Here is a 16,598-nt window from a genome sequence, read left to right as displayed (position 1 = left end):
CAACAGGGCCTGTGCAATTGGACAAGCCCTAACCTTGCGCAAAGGAAACGCCTCAGGGTAGCGGGTAGCATAGTCACAAATGACTCAAATGTATTTGAACCCTGTTTGGGTTCTTTCCAGGGGCCCTACAATGTCCATGGCTATGCGAGAGAAGGGAACTTCTATGATCGGCAGTGGCTGAAGGGGGTAAGGGCTAGTTTTCCTTTTGCTGGTGAACTGGCACTCGGGACAGGATTTACAGTATTGCTGCACAAGGTGACCATTCTGTGTCACCATCCCCAGAATGGTCCACCCTCTGACCATTCTGGGGATTGTGCTCCTTCACCCAGACTCGAATGTCTCTTTAAACACAACCACCCCTGTGTTCATTAGCCATCCATACACCTTCACAAAATAACACAATTAACCTAAGCAAGGCATCATTTTTATAATGGAGCGTGCGGGTGTATGTGTGTGCGTGTGCAAATGTCCAGAGTCTCTCCCGCTCTCGTGTGTAACGCCATTCACAGTCAATGCGGGAGTGCGTAACAGTGAGAAGTGAGGTTCACTTTCTCACATTTCCCTCCCCCTTTGGAGTCTCGCCAACAGGGTGGCGAGACAGAAAGTCTGCAACAGTATTCTGCTTGCCCGCTCTGTACTGCACCGTGAACCTGTAGGGCTGCAGTGCTAAAAACCAGCGGGTGACTAGCATTGGAGTCCTTCATGCGCCCTAGCCACTGCAAGGCGCGGTGGTCAGTCTCTAGGGTGAAGTCTCGACCAAGCAGGTAATATTTCAAAGTGTCAAGCGCCCACTTCACGGCCAGGCACTCAAGTTCTGTGGCCGCATATCTGGTCTCTCTCGGCAGGGTTTCCGCGGAGTCATAAAAAGTAATAAAACGTCTTAAATTTAATAATACGAATTTTAGGCCATAAAAAGTCATAAAAATGTCCGGATTTTCCATACAAGGTCATAAATTACATTTAGCCACGTCTTAAATTGATATGCTCGTTCATTCATTGGTTCTACCATCGCCTTTCCCCCCCGAAAATGCGCTGGCGGCGGCATTCATTCGTTTCGCCTGTTGTAGTTCTGTCTGAGGAATCTGGGTGGTATCACAGCGTTCCAGGTCCATGCGGCAGTGCAGCAAACAGACTTGTCGGAAGGACTTTCACAGAAACCCGCGCGAACTCCCAACTCGCAAGAATCTCCTCAGCTTATTACTGTAACGTTATATGTCGTTGAGTCACTGCTTAATTTAACTGAAATTATGGCTGGGCATTAAACGATATTATTATCGCGATATAATTTTTTTCTCGATAAAACAATATAAAGAGTTCGATAATGTTTATGCGCCAAAAGTGGAACGAAACACATTTGAACCGCGCGCCACACAGACCATTTATCCGCTCGGCTCAAAGTCCAAACGGCAGCGCAGCGCGTTTACTCTGATCGGCCTCGGTCACGAGATCTACTGAGAATCGCTTGAATTCAGCAAAGAACACAAATGTCTCCGTGATCTAAACCAGTTTAAAGGCAGATGAAACGGCGCTGACAAACAGGAGAAACACTGTGCGCAACGATACAGTCAGAAGGCTTTTCCGTCTACAAATTCCCATCATGGATTTACTGTAACGTTAGCCTAGTATTATTAACTGCACCGTGAAATGTGGGATATACATATTGAATTGTATTATATTATTAATGTAGACAATGCATTAAAGGACTAATGGAATATAATTACAGTATTTAATGTATTTAGGCTACTACTGTTTTTCATACATTTCATGAAGATACGTGCCATCAAAGTCAGGCAACACAAACCTGTTTCAAGACTTGAAACAATATCCCCCATTAGCACATGCAGAAATTAAGAAATACATTTTCCAATAAAGATATTTATTTTGTTAAGGACAAATGACAAATGTTTGAATGTTCTACCTCAGATTTGTGAAATGTTCACCTGTTTGGCATGATATGTTCTGACAATAAAGAGTAGTTTAAAACAACAATTAACGCTCTGGTTTCTACAACTTTCAGTTAGGAGCAAAAATCTGCCTTTAAACTTGACAGAAATAAAGATTTGACATTTATCGTGATAATTATCGATATTGACTGATATATTATCATGATAATTGTTAAGTGTTGTTCCTGTGTTATTGATACTTAGGAAAAGGGAGCCTTCAGTTTGTTACTCTTAAGAAAATGGAACCTTTAAATAATGAAACTTGTTACTTTTAATGAAAGTCTATAAAAAAAAAAGACTTTTGAAAGGAAGTTATTTTTCGTAATTCATGTAGGTCATACATTTAAATCAAAATGGTCATAAAAAGGTCTTAAAAAGTCTTAAATTTGACTGACTAAACCCTGCAGACACCCTGTCTCGGGAACAGTTTCCGGCTAATATAAGCCACGGATTTCTTGTCGTCACCCTCTCCTTGGAGCAGCACCGCCCCAAGACCAACACCAGATGCGTCCGTCTGGACAGTGAAGTGCTTTCCAAAGTCAGGGCTCTGGAGAACTGGATCTTTGCAGAGGGTCTCTTTTAAATCCAAAAAGGCTTTGTCTTGCTCCTCCCCCCATTGAAGCTGGGTGGAGCTTGACTTCCGAGTCAAGTCCGACAAGGGAGCTGCTCGTCGGGCAAAGTCCGGCACAAATCGGCGATACCAGCCCAGCAGCCCCAGAAATGACCTAACCTCCTTCTTTGTCTGGGGCCTTGGACAGTCCTGTACTGCCTCGACTTTGTCCTTTTGCGGCCGGATCACACCACGACCCAGAACATGGCCAAGGTATTTGACCTCCTCTTGGGCTATGGTACACTTTTTTGGGTGGATGGTCAGGCCCGCTCGCTGAATGCGCTGCAATATCTCACCTAGATGACGGTGATGCTCCCCCCACGTGGCGCTGTACACCACTATGCCATCCAGGTATGCAGCAGCAAAAGAGTCTGTACCTGCCAACACGCGCCCCCTGCAGGCCAAATGGCATTACCACAAACTGGAACAGACCCTGTGGGGTCCGGAATGCAGTGTACGGCCTGTCTGCCCTGGCCAAAGACACCTGCCAGTATCCCTTGCATAAATCCAAGGTAGTGATGAAGGATGCTTTGCCGAGGCGCTCGATCAAGTCCTCGAGCCTAGATGGGGTAAGCGTCAAAGTGGGACTGGGCATTCACCCGCCGAAAGTCAATACAAAAGCGCATAGTGCCATCCTTCTTGGGCACTAGCACCACAGGATTACTCCACTCACTGGAAGAGCGCTCAATCACCCCAAGGCCAGCATCTCCTCCACCTCGGCTTTGAGAGACGGCAGAAGACGCTCAAGAACCCGGTACATCCTTTGGCGTATTGGGGTAGTGTCTTTGAGTGGAATGGAGTGTTCCACCACAGAAGTAAATCCCAGCTTTTCCTGAAATAGGTCATGAGGGATGATTCCTTCTAGCTCCCTCTGCTGGTGGAAGGTCAAGTGGGATACCTCCAGGGTAGATGCTGGCTGACTGGTGGGGAAGAATTGCTCGGGACTCTCCTCTTCCTCCATCACCGCCTGCACCCAGAGTTGTAATCCTGGCTGTACGGCCCGCTCATGCCATTCTTTCAGGAGGTTGACATGATAGGTCTGTCTAGGTTTTCTTCTCCCAGGAAGGTCAATTTCATAGGTGGCCGGACCCATTTTCCGCACCACCTCGTACGGACCCTGCCACCTAGCAAGCAGTTTGTTTTCCGAGGTGGGCAGAAGAAGCAAAACTTTCTGCCCCGGGTTGAGGTGCCTCTGCCTGGCAGCCTTGTCATACCAGGCCTTCTGGTGCGTTTGGGCCTGTTCCAGGTTAGCCCGCACCAGTTCGGTCATTTCCTCCATCTTGTCCCTCATTTTGAGGATATGCATGAGGACGCTGTGGGACTTGGGGGTCTGAGGTCCCTCCCAGGCCTCTCTCAGGACATCCAAAGGCTTCCATACAGAAGTTCAAACGGCGAGAAGCCGGTGGAGGCCTGGGGGACCTCCCGGTAGGCAAAGAGCAAGTAAGGCAACCAGCGGTCCCAGTCTTTACCATTGGCCGCTACAAACTTCCTCAACATGCCCTTTAAAGTCTGGTTATAGCGTTCAACCAGCCCGTCTGTCTGAGGGTGGTATGGGGTAGTCCAGATGCCTTTGATGCCTAGCAAGCTATACACCTGTTTTAATGTCTTTGACAGGAAGGCGGTGCCCTGATCGGTTAGAACTTCCTGGGGAATGCCTACCCTAGAAAATAGCTGCAACAGGGCCTGTGCAATTGGACAAGCCCTAACCTTGCGCAAAGGAAACGCCTCAGGGTAGCGGGTAGCATAGTCACAAATGACTCAAATGTATTTGAACCCTGTTTGGGTTCTTTCCAGGGGCCCTACAATGTCCATGGCTATGCGAGAGAAGGGAACTTCTATGATCGGCAGTGGCTGAAGGGGGTAAGGGCTAGTTTTCCTTTTGCTGGTGAACTGGCACTCGGGACAGGATTTACAGTATTGCTGCACCTCACTATAAAGCCCTGGCCAATAGAACCTGGCTGCAATACGCTCATAGCTTTTGGTGTTGCCCAAGTGACCTGCGCAAGGGATGGTATGCCCCATGGCTAACACCCTTTCCCTCAACTGCCTAGGAACCACCAGCTGCTCTGCCCTGCCCTCTCCTGGCTCATGGTAAAGCAATCCCTCTTTCAATACGTAGCCTTCTCCAGACAGTGAAGTAGGCATCTCAGTGGACATACCATCTACTTGTGTGACCCTGTCATACACTTTCTGCAAAGTGGGGTCCTCTCTCTGCAGCTGCTCAAAATTATCTGGGACCTCACCCCAATCATCCACTGGCTGGGTAAGTTGTAGCTCTTCATTTCTCTCCATGGCGCCCACTAGCCTAGCCTGCCTCCGCTGTCTTCTGGTCTTCCGGCACCTTGTTTTGGCTGGAAGGGTATTCTCCCCCTCTGGAAAAGGCAACTCTGACAGGTTATTTGGCTCAGTGGACTCATCTGTCTCCTCTTTCTCAGGGTCCTGCGCTTGGCTCTGGGATCGAGTAATGACCATATTTACTGGCCTGCTGGACTGCACTAATTCTGGTAGCACAATAATGTCCTGACCTATTACAACAGGATGGCTCAGCCTCTCTACCACACCAACCATCATCTGGTATGTCTGGCCTCTAATATATAGGTATACTTCGGCTTTCGGATACTCATGTTCATCCCCATTGACACACAGAACCTTCAGCTTCCTACCCTGCACAAAGTCCCTCTTCTCCACTAGGTGGGGCTGCACAAGTGTTTGGGTACTTCCGGTGTCTAGCAGGGCAGTAGCATCTTTCCCATTAACTAGGACCGGCATTGTCTGTAGCCTTCCCTTAAAACCTATATCGCCCTCTTCTGGATGGGGAATACAGCTATGACTGGAGTGCTTGGGCTTCCTGTTCGGGCATTCAGGCTTTATATGTCCTTCCTGACCACAAAAATAGCATACCACCGGACCTACGGTTCTTGGCTCTAGGCTATCTCTGGGCTTGGTTGGGACAAAATAGTTATGGACAGGCATTCTACTGGGCTCACTAGCCTTTGCACCACTCTCCTGACCAAAGCCCTCAGACCTACCACGGGCTGCTGGTCTTGGCTGTGACTCCAGACGGAAGTGTTTGTGGCCCTGTCGGGCCGCCATGAAGTTCTCCACCAGCTCCGCCACCCTCTGACCATTCTGGGGATTGTGCTCCTTCACCCAGACTCGAATGTCCGGTGTCAGAGTGCGGAGGTACTGTTCCATTATGAGCATCTCGGCGATCTCTTCAACCGACTTATTTGCCGGCCTAATCCACTTCTGAAATAAATCCCCGAGGCGGGTGTACAGCTCACCGGGGGTCTCTCCTGGCCTGACATCCGGTTCACGGAGCCTCCTCCGGTACACCTCCTCGTTGATTTCATACTTGTGCAGTATTGCCTCCTTCACACTGTCGTACTCCATCGACCGGTCCATACCCATGGCCACATAGGCGCTGCGGGCCTTCCCAGTGAGGTATGGCACCAGAAACACTGCCCAGTCCTCTATAGGCCAGCGGTAAGCTGTGGCCAGCCGCTCGAACGTGGTGAGGTACTGTTCGATGTCGTCCCCTTCCTCGAACCTTGGAATGGCCGATCTGGCCCAGGCCGCTGGAGCTGCAGGTACTGCTGGTGCCACCGGCGCCACTGGAGCTTGAATCGGAGCCGGAACTGGAGCTGCTGGTGCCGGTGCTGGTGCTGGTGCTTGTGCTGCCGGCTGAACTGGCGCTCCTGGTTGAGGCCCTGGTGGAGCTGTAGGCGGATGCCTCCTCTCTGCCTCCACACCATCCCTTAACTGGTTCAGCTGTATCTGCACACTCCTCCAGCGCTGCTCCTGCTTATACGCCTCCCTCTCATGTGTCTGCAGAGTCTTCTCAAGGAGATGACGCAAGGTTGCTAGATCAGTCCCCTCTGTCTGGTCTCCGCCCAATGCTTGGGCCCCAGCATCGCCATCTGGGAGTTCATCTGTCTCCTTCTCAACCTCCTCCGGGTCACCTTTGGCTAGCCGCCGATATGCCATTCTCCCCCGGGACTGGCGCCGTTTTCCTCCTCTATTAGCCAGTGTCGGTCAGCGTACCATCCCACCGCTGCCACCAAATGTGAGGTACCGAGTGTCACCCCAAGTACTGGGATGTGTAGGCTCACTGGCTTTAGATGGTGGAGGTGGAAAAGACGGTTACCAGAGCTCAATTGTTCCAAAAATAGAATAAAGTTTATTTATATATTAACTCAGAAGTCAAGAAAACAAAATAATCAAAAATAAATAAAAATAGCACAATGCTTCTAGCTTTCAACAATAGTACAGCAAACACTTTGTACATAGCCTCACAGCAAGCTAGTACTCACCCTCACTCTCCCTAATGCAGAATGCAATTCAGTGTGGGAATTCAAAACAACAAATATACCTACGTCTTGGAAGGGAAAGCTGCAGTAAAAATGCTGACCTCCGTGCACTCCTTCGCCTCTGCTCCTCGATATAGTAGAGTAGTTATATTTGCAAATGCAAACAGGCAAAAAGTAAAAATGAGTACCACCTTAACAGCATTCATGATCAGTGGCCAAACAAACTGTAAACATAGGGCGCTCACATGACGTTCAGCATTTTCTGGCACATAATGTGACGTTTGAGAACCTAAAACCCTGTTTCTCCCAGTTGACACGGCAACACATAACCGGCGTTATCAGAAATCTCCACTTTGGCCGGAGTTTTTAGAAATAATCGTTTTCTGTGATAAAAACTGGGTTTTCGTGTAAATGAGAGGCCAAACCGCAGGGAAATATCTGCGTCTTCCCTTCGTGTAAACGGGGCCGTTAAATAGTTACAAAATAGATGTATGAGATGATAAAAATATACCATTAATCGTACCCAGCATATATCTAAAATGTTACCAGAGAGAGAGAGAGAGAGAGAGAGAGAGAGAGAGAGAAAGAGAGAGAGAAAGAGAGAGAGAGAAGGAGAGAGGCTTTAGAAAAAGAAGAGAGAAAGAGCTAGAGCAAAGAAGAGCCAGTGAAAAGACAGAAAAAAAGAACCCCCAGCGAAGAGAAGAGCCAGAGAATAAAAGAGACAGAGCAACAGTTGCAATATTCTTTTATCCCCTCCTTGACCATGTGACTGTAACCCAAATGTGAAACATTAGAAGACACCCGATGTGTACACATCTTGGCCTACAGGCCTTGAGCACTATCAACACCTCTGCCTTTAGGAATTCCAGATGGTCCTTGGGGTAGAAAGAGGGTGGTTGAAACAGTAAAAGCAATTGTCTTTGTTCATTTTCAAATATCTTTGAATATTTTCAACCTTACACCATTGTCTCCTCACCTGTCGTGATGCACTTTGATATTTTTGGAATTGTGCTAAAGGAACAACATCTGTCTTGTGCCTATGCACACAACATTAATTACCACGGCCTCACATCGAATGAGTCATCCTCGCACTTATTCGATAATGGGGAACGACCCCATGATCTTAACAGAGTGCTAGAAAAACCTCTTCAAGGTACACAGAAGGTTTTAAATGTTCAGGCAGAGGCAGTCTCCAATTTGAAATTGGAGTGAAATCTGGAGCCCAGAAATGATTTGTTAAAGGAATAGTTTGGCTAAAAACGTAAATTCTGTCATAATTTTGTCATGTCACTTCAAACTTAGATTTTCTACAAACTGACTTTTTCAAATCTGTGATTAAATTATTCCGCCATTAAAGTCAGCATGAAATGAAAATGCACATTATTTTCTTAATGCTTGTTATTGGTCTTATTGTGAACAATTCATCCATGCATGTGTCCATTTAAAAAATCTCTTTAACCTAAACATTTTTCATTAAAAGTTCAACTCGGTCTTCCGGTGAAAGTATTTCTCTACATCTTTCTTACAATCAATTGCAAACTTGCATTTAGATCTGCCTTCATCCAATGAACAATTGACAAATAGAACCAACTACAGTTTTTTTCAACAATTTGTTTCACTCGAATGTATGTTACAATACGAAAGAAAAGTTATGTCGCTAGTTTCATTACATTGTGTCTTTAACAACTATATGGAGGGAAACTTATCAATGAATGACAACTTACATTTCAGTCTGTTACTCATGACCAATATATGACTTCAGAAGACAGAACCCTAATGCAATTTCATTCTTTTTAAAGGTTGAAAGTCTCAGTAACCATTCATTGTGACTGCATGAAAAAGAGAAACCAGGAAATTCTTTAAAAAATCATTTTCTATTACACAAGAAAGAATGTCATACAGGCTTGTAAACGATGACAGAGTTTTTTTGTTTTTTTTTTGAACTATCACTGTGAAGTGCGGAGACACTGAATACAGAGTCTGTCTCTGCCTTCACTGCCCTGTGACTGCTGTTTTAACATAGAACTGCACCAGACTGCCTCAGTGAACTCATCTTCCCCACCTACGCTCCATCAGGACTTCAGAGAACCGAAGATGTCACACAGAGTCAGACACACAAACATGCTTCTAGATTCTAGTTCTAATGAAGGTAATAACCATAACAAATCACCTATTAGAGTAGCTAAATGAGGGGTGGTGGGAGCTTTGCAGACATTTTGATTACTCTCTGAATTTTTCCATGTTGCCTCAATCATATTGCCTGTCATTACTGTCTATCCAGTTAATCCATGATGGTCCTTCTATGATTTAGTGAATTGCTGCAAATTCCATTGAAATTCACCTATGAAACTATGGGCCCTATCTTGCACCCAGCGCAATTGACTTTGTACACCGACGCATGTACCATTCCTATTTTGCACCCGCGCAAAGCGGACTTTTCCCTCCACAGAAGCACGTTGGTTAACTAAGAAATACACTTGCGCTCCCGGGGGCGGTTCAGCGCAAAGAGGAGGCGTGTTCCGGCGCAAACGTTCCCTCATGCTATTTTACAGGTTTAGAAAACAATTCCGCCACTGAACGAAAAAAACGCCTCGGTTACGACTGTAACCTCGGTTCCCTGAAGAGGGAACGAGCGTTGCGTCGAATTGACGCTATGAGGAACGCTTTGCGTGATGACGTCTTGAAGCACATGTAAAATCAGTCCAATGGTGTGGCGGAACGTCAGAGGCGGGTGACGTCACGTACCAGGAAGCTATAAAAGCCGGCCCGAAACAGAAAACGAAAGCTTCGTAGAGTCTGAAGTCGTGCTGACAGGCATGAAGGAGATATGGCAAGGTGACGCAACGCTCGTTCCCTCTTCAGGGAACCGAGGTTACAGTCGTAACCGAGGCGTTCCCTTTCAAGGGAACTCGCATTGCGTCGAATTGACGCTATGGGGAACGTCTATACCAACGCCACCATAGCTACAAATGTCTGTCCTGTGTGAAATCAATTGCGCAGCACTGGGAAGACAAAACCTGAGACCCTGGAGTAGAGTCTAGGTCTAAAGAGTAGAACCTGACGAAGGTGTGCGGTGAGGACCAGCCTGCCGCATCACAAACGTCCTGTAAAGATACTCCTGATATAAGGGCCTTAGAGGCCGCCATACTCCTAGTAGAGTGCGACCGGACAGCCCAAGGAGAAGGCTGCCCAGCCGCCTCATAAACAAGTGAGATAGTCTCAACCACCCACTTGCTCATCCTTTGCTTAGACACTGGACCTCCCTTGTTAGGGGACCCAAAGCATACAAACAATTGATCGCTTTTCCGCCACAGGGCAGCTCTGTGGACATATGCGTCTAACGCCCGAACAGGGCAAAGCAAATTATTCGCCTCCTGGTCCGATTTCGAAAGGGAGGAGGACCGAAGGCCTCCAAGTGCCACGAGGGAAACGAGATACCAAAGGGTCTTTCCCCACAGACATTCCACCCAAAGGACTGTGGTAAGCACCTACGGCCGCCACATAAACCTTTAAAGTGGACGGGGTCAGACCTGCAGTGAACCGGTCCTGCAGGAACTCCAGAACTGTACCAATTGGGCAGTTGACTGGATCCAACCGACGGTCACTACACAAAGAGGTGAATACTCTCCAGTTCAGGGCATAAAGTTTCCTCGTGGAGGGAGCTCTGGACTGTAGAATGGTCTCAACAACCTCAGTTGAGAGACCTGACTCTATGAGCTGGGCCCCCTCAGAGGCCAAGCCCACAGGTTCCACAGTTCCAGTCGGGGGGGAAAATCAAGCCCCCTGCTTGGGACAGAAGGTCCCTCCTGACGGGTAGCTCCAGAGGATGCCCGTCGAGGAGGGACACAAGATCGGGAAACCATACTCTGCCCGGCCAGCGCGGGGCTATAAGAAGCAGGCAAACGCGGTCCCTGCGAACTCTCTCCAGAACTCCCGGGAGCAGAGCAACTGGGGGAAAGGCGTACAGACGTAGCCTCGGCCACGTCTGTACCATAGCATCCAGTCCCAGAGGAGCTGGATGCGTGAGGGAGAACCAAAGTGGACAGTGAGACGTCTCTCGAGACGCAAACAGATCCACTTATACTTGGCAAAACTCCGTCCATATCAGCTCCACCACCTCGGGGGTGGAGCCTCCATTCCCCGGGCCTCGGCCCCTGTCTCGACAGAGTGTCTGCTCCTATATTCTGAACCCCGGGGATGTAGGCTGCTCTGAGTGACAGCAACTTCCCCTGGGACCACAAGAGGATATGGCGTGCCAGATTGGATAATGGGCGCGAGCGCAAACCCCCTTGGTGGTTGATATAGGCGACTACCGACGCGTTGTCCGTATGCACTAACACATGGTGTCCCCTGAGACCTGTGATAAAGCTCCTCAGAGCCCGGAAGACAGCTAACATCTCTAGGCGATAGATATGCCAGGAACGATGATGGTCTTCCCACAGACCTTGAGATGAGCGACCCTCTAGGATCGCTCCCCAACCCGTGAGGGAAGCATCCGTCGTTAGCAGTTTGCGACGACAAGGAGCTCCCAGCACTGGGCCCTGGGACAGGAACCAAGGTTTCTTCCACATAACCAAGGCACGTAGGCATCACCGCGTGACCTTGATTGTGCGAAATGGGTTGCCCCTCGGGGAAACCCCCTGGTCCTGAGCCACCACTGCAGGGGCCTCATGTGCAACAGTCCAAAAGGTATCCCGTTGGAAGCTGCTGCCATGAAACCCAACAGTCTCTGGAACTGTTTGACAGTGAGTAGCTGGCCTAGCTTTACACTTTTTACAGCTGCCAGGATGGAATCTATGCGTGGCGGTGACAGGCGCACCTGCATCGACACTGAATCCCAAACCACGCCTAAAAAAGTGGTCCTCTAAATGGAGAAAGCACACTCTTCTTGGCATTCAGCCGTAACCCCAACTCTTTCATATGGGCGAGAACAACATCTCGATGTTGAACCGCCATCTGATGCGACTGAGCTAAAATCAACCAATCGTCGATGTAGTTCGTGATGCGAATACCCCGGAGGCGCAGAGGCGCCAGAGCTGCATCCACGCATTTGGTGAAAGTGCGGGGTGATAAAGCCAGGCCGAATGGAAGAACTCGATATTGGTATGCTTTGCCCCCGAAAGCAAACCTCAGGAACTTCCAATGACACGGACGGATGGAAATATGCGTCCTTGAGGTCTATCGTGACAAACCAGTCCTCAGACCTGATCTGTGGCACGATTATCTCAATGTTAACATTTTGAACTTGAGCTGCATGACTGACTCATACAGAACTCGAAGATCTAAAATGGGACGCAATCCCCCGTCCTTCTTTGGAACTATGAAGTACCGGCTGTAAAACCCGGTTTCCCTGTTGGAGGGAGGTACATATTCCATGGCCCCTTTCTCTAACAGAGTGTTTACTTCCTGTTCCATAACCAGAACCTGCTCGGGGCCCACCACTGTGGGCAGGACCCCCATAAACCGCGGTGGGCGTTACTTGAATTGTATCTGATACCCTTTTTCCACGGTCTGCAGGACCCAACGAGAAACATTTGACAGTAGCTTCCACGCTGTCAAAGATTCTACTAGAGGTACCAGCCTCTCGAGACTGGTTCCTGGATTTTGTTGCTGTTGAGTAGTCGGTTCGTCGCCCTGTAACGGCGCACCGGCAGGGAACGACCGAACAGACTGCTCTAGCACCCTCCTCAGAGGGGGCGGGCATCCCGAGGCCACTACGTTTCCGGGTGGACCTTGAGATATGTGCTCGCCGGAGACCGCTGCGCCCTGTAACACCGGAGGCGGCAGGGTTGGCAGAACGGTCCCCTGAGGGCACCAACGAGAGACGGGCACCGTATTTTTCTCCTGCTGTTGAGTAGTCGGTTCGTCGCCCTGTAACGGCGCACCGGCAGGGAACGACTGAACAGACTGCTCTAACACCCTCCTCAGAGGGGGCGGGCATCCCGAGGCCACTACGTTTCTGGGTGGACCTTGAGATATGTGCTCGCCGGAGACCGCTGCGCCCTGTAGCACCGGAGGCGGCAGGGTTGGCAGAACGGTCCCCTGAGGGCACCGAAGAGAGACGGGCACCGTGAAAAGAGGTGTTAACCGCTCTGCTTCGGGGGGGACTACCCTCATTTGTCCTGAGCCCTCAGACATCAGGACTTTTTCCCAGCAGCCTTCTTGGTGGTAATAACGGTCCGCAGATCCGTTTTACCCCTCGAAGACTGCTGGGTTTGAGAGCGCCCTCCGTGTCCCCGAGATTTTTGTGGGGGAGCACGGGAGGAAACGCTCTGTTTCTGAGTGGCACGGTGCTCAGCGCTCTTTTTAGATGAGTGAGGCTGCTCCCGCTCAGCAGCCTCAATGAAAGAACGGCAGGGGAGAAGTTTCTGAAGTGCAGCTGCCTGTTTTGAAGCTTCTTGTGATTTAGCTACAGCACTGTTAACTGCATCTCCAAATAACCCTTGAGTGGATACTGGTGCATCTAAACGAACATGTTTTTCTTTGTCCTTTATGTCACTTAAGTTGAGCCACAGATGCCTCTCAGTGGCCACCAGGGCTGCCATAGAGCGGCCGATGGATTTAGCCGTCTCCTTGGTGGCCCTGAGAGACAAATCTGTGGCTCCACGCAGTTCAGACACAGTATCAGCACTAATACCCCCGCCCTCTTCAGAATCACCCAATAATTCAGCCTGGTAAGCTTGCATTATAGACATTGTATGTAAACACGCTGCATCTTGGCCGGCGGCGGCATAAGCTTTATGAACCAGAGAAGATGTAAATTTTACTGGCTTGGATGGAAGTGCAGGAGCCTTCAGAGAAGATGCCGTTGCTGGAGAGAGATAGCTCGCAAGCGTCTCTTCCACCTTCGGCATTTCCCCATAACCATGCTCTTTATAATTGTGAATGGATGAATAGTGTGATGTTTGTGCTGTATACACTCGATATGACACTGGTTTCCCCCACGATCTCGACACCTCGGTGTGGAGATCGGGGAAAAACGGAAGGCTTCTGCGCTGAGGCTGTGCACGAGATGGCAGGAAACGCTCGTCGAGCTTGCTTTTCGAACGAGCGCCCTGCCTATCTTCTGGCCACTCAATAGATAATCGCTCGACCGCTCTAGTGATAACGTCAAGCAATTCCTCAAACGCATGACTGAGGTGGCGAATCCTCAGACTCAGCGTCAATACTAACAACGTCCAACTCCTCAGAGCTGGAAAATTGCAGTATTGGTGCCTCCATCGGGGGGGAAGAAACCGCAACGCGTGCTTCTACACCCTGATGAGAGGCACTGGATCTATCAGAAGGAGGCTGAGATAAGGCAGAGCCCGTCTCAACATCCACTGATAAATCCATTTGTGAACCCCAGGTCTGAGATCGACGCCGTGCCTCGGCAGCGGCGGGACCCAAGCCCTGGGGAACGCGATCGGGATTGAACCGAGCCAAGCGGGATCGGAGCGTACGCAATGGAAGCGCCTCGCAATGCACACAGTCACCACCCTCGAGTGCTGACTGGGCATGCTCCTCACCCAAACAAACAACACAAAGAGTGTGAGTATCACCTCCCGTTAAATAACGCGGGCAGGGATGGACACACACTCTAAACTGCTGTTTGCTCGCCATACTGAATATATATATATATATATATATATATGATATAGACAGACAACACCAAATATACAGACAGATTTCACACAGAGCGCAACTGAAGACTCAGAAAGCTTTCGTTTTCTGTTTCGGGCCGGCTTTTATAGCTTCCTGGTACGTGACGTCACCCGCCTCTGACGTTCCGCCACACCATTGGACTGATTTTACATGTGCTTCAAGATGTCATCACGCAAAGCGTTCCCCATAGCGTCAATTCGACGCAACGCGAGTTCCCTTGAAAGGGAACTAGTTTAAAGTCAGTGGCGCGTTGCGCATGTTATTCATATGCTATTTTAAGGGCGCATGCTTGGCCATAATCAATGTAGCGTGTGCACAACGCGCATACACTTTGATTCTCTCATCTACACAGAAGCAGCAGTTTTCATTTTTACAAATCATACATTATTACGATAGATAGATGGATAGATAGATAGATAGATAGATAGATAGATAGATAGATAGATAGATAGATAGTTTATTATAAAAGCATACATCTAGCTTACACATTTACCCAAATTATCACACGCCTGTTTAACCGAAGTTAATTTGGGTGTGTTTCTCCATCCCCAACGTCACTTCTCTGTGTTTTACGGCCCTGACGAGAACATCGGTCTCCTCGGCTGTGAACCGCTGCCGGCCCGCGCCTGGCAAATCCGCCGTTATAATAGGAATCCGCTTTAGAACAAGCGCGCCTGCTCTTAAAGGGAATGTGAGATGACGCTCTGATTGGTTTATTTCACGTTACGCCCAAACCACACCTATGAATAATGAAGCTACTTCAGACCAACCCATTTTAGATTTGCGTCGGGCGCAAGAGTCATTTATCCCGCCGGTATAATAGCAACAGCGCCCGAGACCCGCCCACAAAGTTACTTGCGTTTCGCGCTTGATACTTGCGTTTCAGATCGTTAAAATAGGGCCCAATGTCTTAAAGGGATAGCTCTCACAAAAATGAAAATTCTGTTCATTTACTCACCCTCTGTTAGATTATTTTCTTCATTCATAGGCGTAATAGGGTATGTCCCCACCACTTTTTGCCAGGGTCGATATTGTCCCCACCACTTTTTGTAACAACTCGCGGCATAGTTGTACCTATACCTAATATGAATAAAACATCTCCAGTTAACTAGCAGAGAATTCATTTTGTTCGTTTGCTAAATAAGAGGTGCTGGAATGTGTTGTTTTTTAAATCAAGCTGATTGCTAGTTGCCGCTGTTATCAGTGGCACGCATACAATGTTCTCTTGTGGCTCGTGCACAGTCTTCACACACTCAGATGAGCACATTGGCCTTTGTGGAGACTCTTTATTCTTTCCAGTGAAATCACAAAACAAAAATGCACACAAATGTGTCCCTGCTCTTGATATACAATCACTGATTAACATATTCGGTTTTGATGAGAAAAACAAAACGATACGTGGGCGGATTAGAACCTCTGACATGCTTAAAGGTGTAGTTCACCCAAAAATAAAAATTATGACATTAATTACTCACCCTCATGTCTTACCAATCCCGTAAAAGTTTTGTTCGGGAGTTCGAAAGCTCTCAGATTTCATCAAAAAGATTTCCATTTGCGTTCCAAAGATGAAAGTCTTACAGGTTTGAGGGTGAGTAATTAATGACAGAATTGTCATTTTTGGGTGGACTATCTCTTTAACAAAAGCTCTACCACTAAACCATTAGGGTACACAAGCAAATTTCATGGATCTATGAATTTATTCACATGAAAAATCTCTGCACTAACGATATATTGTATTAAAGGTAGATGCAATGATGAAACTATCTCATTAAACATGAGTTCTATGTCGATTAATTAAACCCAGTGTTCTTTTGAAATTGATTTCTAGACATCGTCAGTGGTTCTCATTATCTCATAATGACATTTGTCTTTCCCATACATGACATTTTTTGTCCCTTCATTAAAAACCGCTACTCGTCCCGGCGGTAAAAACTGGTCTAGACTAGATAACAAAGTCTTGTTTCCATTTTGTATCTTTCCGTTGAACTTGTGCCCTTCCTAATGAACTACTGTATATGATACATTATGATGAAATTTCTCTTTTCTGTGTGGGTTGTGACACCTGTCACGTTCTGTTGGGTATATGGCGAC

At 48.1% G+C, this 16,598-nt stretch overlaps 1 protein-coding gene and 1 long non-coding RNA gene across 5 annotated transcripts in view; both read left to right on the top strand.

The window, feature by feature from the left end:
- Positions 1–16,598, top strand: part of LOC309488535 — a 200,374-nt gene that overhangs the window by 109,972 nt on the left and 73,804 nt on the right. The window lies entirely within an intron of this gene.
- LOC309488497 (calcium/calmodulin-dependent protein kinase type IV) overlaps positions 1–16,598 on the top strand; it is a 115,522-nt gene that overhangs the window by 67,698 nt on the left and 31,226 nt on the right. The window lies entirely within an intron of this gene.

The sequence above is a fragment of the Leuciscus leuciscus genome (assembly GCF_965113295.1).
Source record: "Leuciscus leuciscus genome assembly, chromosome: 23".
Taxonomy (NCBI): Eukaryota; Metazoa; Chordata; class Actinopteri; order Cypriniformes; family Leuciscidae; genus Leuciscus; species Leuciscus leuciscus.
The sequence above is the reverse complement of the archived record's forward strand: the minus strand, read 5'-3'. Positions and strand labels throughout refer to the sequence as shown.